Below are 6897 nucleotides of genomic sequence, written 5' to 3' on the forward strand. Positions count from 1 at the left end.
GTCCCCTTCTCCTACAGCCTTCAATCTTTCCCAGCAACAGAGTCTTTTCTAATGAGTCAGTTATTCGCATCAGGTGGCCAAAGTATTGGAGCTTCAGCTGCAGCTTCAGTCCTTCCAATGAATGTTCAGGATTCATTTCCTTTAGGATTGACTGGTTGGATCTCCTGGCAGTTCAAGGGACTCTCAAGAGTCTTCTCCAACACCACAGTTCAAAAGCATTCATTCTCTGCCCTTCGGCTCTCTTTATGGTCCAACTCTCACATCCATACATGACTACTGGAAAAACCATAGCTTTGACTAGATGGACCTTTGTGGGCAAAGTAATGTCTCTGATATTTAATATGTTCTCTTGGACTGTCATAGCTTTTCTTCCAAGGAGCAAGCATCTTTGAATTCTGTGGCTGCAGTCACCATCTTCAGTGATTTTGGATCCTAAGAAAATAAAATCATTCACCGTTCTCATTGTTTCTCCATCTATTTGCCATGAACTGATAGGACCAGATGCCATAATCTTCATTTTTCGAATGTTGAGTTTTAAGCCAGCTTTTTCACTCTCCTTTTCCACTTTCATCAAGAGTCTCTTTAGTTTTTCTTTGATTTCTGCCAAAAGGTCAGTGTAATTTCCACATCTGAAGTTACTGATACTTCTCCCAACAATCTTGATTCCAGCTTATGCTTCTTCCAGCCCAGCGTTTCTCACGATGTACTCTGCATATAAGCTAAATGAGCAGGGTGACAATATACAGCCTTGACATACTCCTTTTCCTATTTGGAACCAGTCTGTTGTTCCATGTCCAGTTCTAACTGTTGCTTCTTGACCTGCATGTAGGTTTCTCAAGAGGCAGATCAGGTGGTCTGGTATTCCCATCTCTTTCAGAATTTTCCATAGTTTATTGTGATCCACACAGTCAAAGGCTTTGGCATAGTCAATAAAGCAGAAATAGATGATTTTCTGGAACTCTCTTGCTTTTTCAATGATCCAGCAGATGTTGGCAATTTGATCTCTGGTTCCTCTGCCTTTTCTAAAACCATCTTGAACATCCAGAAGTTCATGGTTCACATATTGCTGAAGCCTGGTTTGGAGCATTTTGAGCATTACTTTACTAGCGTGTGAGATGAGTGCAATTGTGCATTGTTCGAGCATTCTTTGGCATTGCCTTTCTTTGGGACTGGAATGAAAACTGACCTCTTCCATTCCTGTGGCCACTGCTGAGTTTTCCATATTTGCTGGCATATCGAGTGCAGCACTTTCACAGCATCATCTTTCAGGATTTGAATTAGCGCAGCTGGAATCCATCACCTCCGCTAGCTTTGTTCGTAGTGATGCTGTCTAAGGCCCACTTGACTTCACATTCCAGGATGTCTGGCTCTAGGTGAGTGATCACACCATCGTGATTATCTTGGTCATGAAGCTCTTTTTTAAATAGTTCTTCTGTGTATTCTTGCCACCTCTTCTTGATATCTTCTGCTTCTGTTAGGTCCATACGATTTCTGTTCTTTATCAACTCCATCTTTGCATGAAATGTTCCCTTGGTATCTCTAATTTTCTTGAAGAGATCTCTAGTCTTTCCCATTCTGTTGTTTTCCTCTGTGTTTGCATTAATCACTGAAGAAGGCTTTCTTATCTCTCCTTGCTATTGTTTGGAACTCTGCATTCAGATGCGAACATCTTTCCTTTTCTCCTTTGCTTTTCACTTCTCTTCTTTTCACAGCTATTTGTAAGGCCTCCTCAGACAGCCATTTTGCTTTTTTGCATTTCTTTTCCACGGGGATGGTCTTGATCCCTGTCTCCTGTACAATGTCACGAACCTCTGTCCATAGTTCATCAGGCACTCTATCGGATCTAGTCCCTTAAATCTATTTCTCACTTCCTCTATATAACCATAAGGGATTTGATTTAGGTCATACCTGAATAGTCTAGTGGTTTTCCCCACTTTCTTCAATTTAAGTCTGAATATGGCAATAAGGCGTTCATGATCTGAGCCACAGTCAGCTCCCGGTCTTGTTTTTGCTGACTGTATAGAGCTTCTCCATCTTTGGCTGCAAAGAATATAATCAGTCTGATTTTGGTGTTGACCATCTGGTGATGTCCATGTGTAGAGACTTCTCTTGTGTTGTTGGAAGAGGGTGTTTGTTATGACCAGTGGGTTCTCTTGGCACAACTCTATTAGCCTTTGCCTTGCTTCATTCCGTACTCCAAGGCCAAATTTGCCTGTTACTCCAGGTGTTTCTGGACTTCCTACTTTTGCATTCCAGGACCTATAATGAAAAGGACATCTTTCTGGGGTGTTAGTTCTAAAAGGTCTTGTAGGTCTTCATAGAACTGTTCAACTTCAGCTTCTTCAGTGCTACTGGTTGGGACATAGGCTTGGATTATCGTGATATTGAATGGTTTGCCTTGGAAACGAACAGAGATCATTCTGTCGTCTTTGAGACTGCATCCAAGTACTGCATTTTGGACTCTTTTGTTGACCATGATGGCTACTCCATTTCTTCTGAGGGATTCCTGCCTGCAGTAGTAGATATAATGGTCATCTGATTTAAATTCACCCATTCCAGTCCATTTTAGTTTGCTGATTCTTAGAATGTTGACGTTCACTCTTGCCATCTCTTGATTGACCACTTCCAACTTGCCTTGATTCTTGGACCTGACATTCCAGGTTCCTATGCAACACTGCTTTTTACAGCATCGGACCTTGCTTCGATCACCAGTCACATCCACAACTGGGTATTGTTTTTGCTTTGGCTCCATCCTTTCATTCTTTCTGGAGTTATTTCTCCACTGATCTCCAGTAGCATATTGGGCACCTACCGACCCGGGGAGTTCCCCTTTCAGTATCCTATCATTTTGCCTCTTCATACTGTTCATGGGGTTCTCAAGGCAAGAACACTGAAGTGGTTCGCCATTCCCTTCTCCAGTGGACCACATTCTGTCAGGCCTCTCCACCATGACCCTCCTGTCTTGGGGGCCACACACGGCATGGCTTAGTTTCATTGAGTTAGACAAGGCTGTGGTCCGTGTGATCACATTGGTTACAACTACTTTTTAAGGGAAGAACCCCTCCTCTGGACAACATGTGAAGGCAGCCAAGTTAAGTGGGAAAACTGTATGTCATTATTACATTATGCCAAGACACTGAAAGCCGGACTGGAGAAAGAGACTCCTGAGAATGCAGACCCTGCAGGAACAAGGGCATCGGGAAAGCCCAGGATGAAACCCTCAGCTAGGGAATAATAGGCAAAAGTCTCAAAGTCAACTGACTGAGGGAATCCTGGAGGTGGAAACTGATGAACCACAAGTTTCAATAACTTGCCCGGAGGCTAATCTATGCTTGCCTTTTCTGGTAAATATTCATACTGCAGAAGACTCTTGAGAGCCCCTTGGTCTACAAGGAGATCAGACCAGTGAATCCTAAAGGAAATCATCCCTGAATATTCACTGGAAGGACTGGTGATGAAGCTGAAGCTTCAGAGGCATGATGTGGACAGGATCGGGGGCAGGGTGGGCAAGATCAAGGGCAGGATGTGGGTGGGCTCAGAGGCAAAAGTGGGTGAATTTGGGGCAGGGTTTGTATGAGGCACCACCAGAGAAGCCCACTTGGGTGGGATTGGGAGAAAGTGTGGCCTGAGTTCAGGGTGAAACCACCCTCCTCTTCATCTTTAGCACCTCACTTTCAATCTCTCCCCAGAGCCACAAGGCTCTTCTGTGATGTTTACAACCCATAGAGTAAGAGGTACTGTAAGCAACTCCCGCCCCGAGCACTCAATGGACCCCAAGGTGAGACTTTTTCTTCTCTATCTCATGAGCTTTCAGTCCCACCCCCCCTTCTCCCTACGTGACCACCTTCTTTGTCTGGTTCTCCGTGCTTGAATTGCCTCCTATTCCTTCTTCCCTCTGCCTGACTGCTTTCATACCTACTGACCAATCTCAGTGGGTCCCCTCCTCTCTTTCTGACCTTCCCTACACTCCCCCACCTTATTACTCAGTCATCTTCTAGTCTCACTTTTCTTTCTGTGTGGCTGCTGTTTATTGATAAGCTCCTTGCCTGACCACACCCCCCAACATTTCTCTTTCTGCCTGTCTCTCTCCTTCTGCCTGTCTAGCCTCCATTCCTCTGCTCCTCAGTATAACCATCCCCTGTTCCTCCTGTCTTCTTGCTTGCCCATCTGCTTTCTTCTCCCAGCCCCTGCCTGACATTCCACCCCAACCATCCCTGAAAGGACACCCTCAATTCCTCTCTTTTGAATTTCTGACTTCCCTTCATTTCTTTTTTATTCTTCCTGCCTCACTTCCCCAGTTATTCTCCCTGCTTCTCATCTCCAAAATCCCTCCTTCTTTGTTTGATCAGCCCTCATCCCTCCACACTCCTGACCCCATTCCTCACCTCCTTTATGTTTTACCAACCTCCATTCATCTACTGTGGTCCAGCTAGTAAAGAATCCACCCGCAATGCAAGAGACCTGGGTTCAATCCCTGGTTTGGGAAGATCCCCTGGAGAAGGGAAAGGCTACTTATTCCACTCTTCTGGCCTAGAAAATTCTGTGGGATCGCAAAGTGTTGGACATGACTGGGCGACTGTCACTCACATTCATGTGCTTCTCCCTGTCAGACCTCCGCTCCATCCCTCCTCTCTTTCCTCTTTGATCTCTTTCTACTCTTCCATCCATCCTACCCGATCACACTCTTTCCTACATCCCAGCTTAACTTCTTCCTCCATCCTCCATGCTTGATCATACCCTCTTTGACCCCATCCCTCTCCCTCTGCCTGACTGCCCTCCAATCCCCCTCTTTCTCTCATTTTACCTGCCTGATCCCCCTCCATAGCCACCCCCTCCATACCGCATCATCATTCTTTCTGCCCACAGGTTCCAGATGATGAGGTGTGCGGTTGTCCACTAGTGCACCATGTCATTGAGGTCACTGATGATTTCTGTCATCTCCCCCAAAGGCCTTTGCAAACTCCACTATTGCTGGGAGAAGCTGAGGCATGCCGAGGTGGACCTAGAGCATGTTCGTGCGGTAGGTTACAAGGCTGAGTGTGGCTGAGAGGCAGCATGGGATCCTAGAAGCCCCTTCTCACACTTACCCTCCACAGTTGCACGAGCTGGTTGAGCAGGAGCACAAGGTGTGCAAAGCCACGATGAATCGGACAGGGCTGCTGACCCTGATGCTTCACCAAGCAGTCCAGCATGATCCACTCAGCACTGACCGACGCCTCAGAGTAGACAGCTGAGCTCTGCTCAACTGAGGTCCTATGCCCAATACTTGGTGCAAGGGAGACACTACGAATTTCTCACACACCTATTCCTCTAACCACGTCTTTCTCAGGGCATCTCAAAGTTTCTCTGTGCTTCTCTGTTCCCCGTTTAGTATCCTATCTCTACGCCTCCTTAAGGTGGACTGGTCTTTAAAATGTCCCCACTTCTGTCCTTTCTCTTATCCCCTGTCTCTCTCTTTCCTGAATCTGAGCAGGGCCAAAGGATCTGCCCTGTGCTCATCTCCCACTGGCCTGAGTTTTGTTTAGAAACTTGAGACTGGCAAGACATTTTAACATCTCCTGGTGGCCCCTAATCCAGTCTCTGTGCCCACAAACCCAATTCCAAACCTCCAATGGTGGTGGGGGACAGTGCAGCTTTACTTGGCTGGCAGGCCCATTTGCAGTTGGCTGAGAAGTGCTGCACACTCAGCTCAGTTTGTCCTTTTCTGTCAAGGGAGAGGTGAGGTTACAAAGTGGGTACCAGTGACCCTGAGTCCCCCGTCCCAGGCCATCAGGTCTGTCATTGTCACCTGATTAGTGCACTTTGACCAACTTCTGTATAATTGTTGGCATTCCCCAGGCCAGAGATGCTGGAAAAATGTTGCAATGGAGGGAAAAGGTGATGAGTCCATGTTGGGACACTGAGGAGAGTTCAAGGTTCAATGCAATCGGGCCCTTGCCCCTGCCCATCTTGTCCCACCCCTCACCATACCATGAGGTCCCAGCCCTTCCGTCAGCCTTGGCCCCTGTCAGTGCAGTCCTGGTCTATGCACATCCCCCCCCCCCCAGCCCCCACCTCTGATCTTGTCTTGTTCTCCTATTCCCACTACCCTTCTCTGGCTCTACTCTTCCCAGCTGGCTCTGTCTACCTAATGCCTATAGGGTTGCCAGAAGAGGATTGGGACCTCTGCTATATCTGCCTTTGCAAGGCCCTGCCAGGCCAGTGGAGGTGTGTCCAGTAAGGCTGCCTGTGGGAACTCGTATGACTCAAATGAGAGACTTCAACCACTCTTCCTGTTCTTTTTATATTCACTAGACCCTCAGAGATTTTGTTGTTGTTGTTGTAATTTTCACTATTGTTTTTTCTGAATGGACTCAGATATTTCACCTAAATTTTTCAGGATGTTGCTCTAGACTTACACCTCGTATTCCACCATAGCTAGTGTATCAGTGTCCAATGCACTACCTTGCAGAAGGAAATGGCAACCCACTCCAGTCTTCTTGCCTGGAGAATTCCATGGACAGAGGAGCTTGGCAGGTTGCAGTCCATGGAGTCACAAGAGTCAGGCATGACTTAGCGATTAAACCACCACCACCACCAATGCCCTACCTATCTGGTGCCTTATCTCCTTTCTTTATTCCCAGTATTGTATTTTTTTTTCTTTAACTTGATCATATTTTCCAGGAGCTAATCCATATAAATAATTATAAGATTAAATTTTAGTTTTCATTATACTCCCTATGTTTATATTTATTTCTGTAAACTTTCATTTTATTAATTGCCACTTTTTTTGTTTTGTTTCATTTTTTGTGTTTGCTCCATTTTGTCCTTTCTTGAATTGAATTCCTAGCTTTATTAATTTTGTTTTCCAGTCTATTATAGTAGTAAAGGATTTGAAAATATACACTTTTTTTCTAA

This window comes from Capricornis sumatraensis, chromosome X (genome assembly GCF_032405125.1).
Source record: "Capricornis sumatraensis isolate serow.1 chromosome X, serow.2, whole genome shotgun sequence".
In the NCBI taxonomy this organism is placed as follows: Eukaryota; Metazoa; Chordata; class Mammalia; order Artiodactyla; family Bovidae; genus Capricornis; species Capricornis sumatraensis.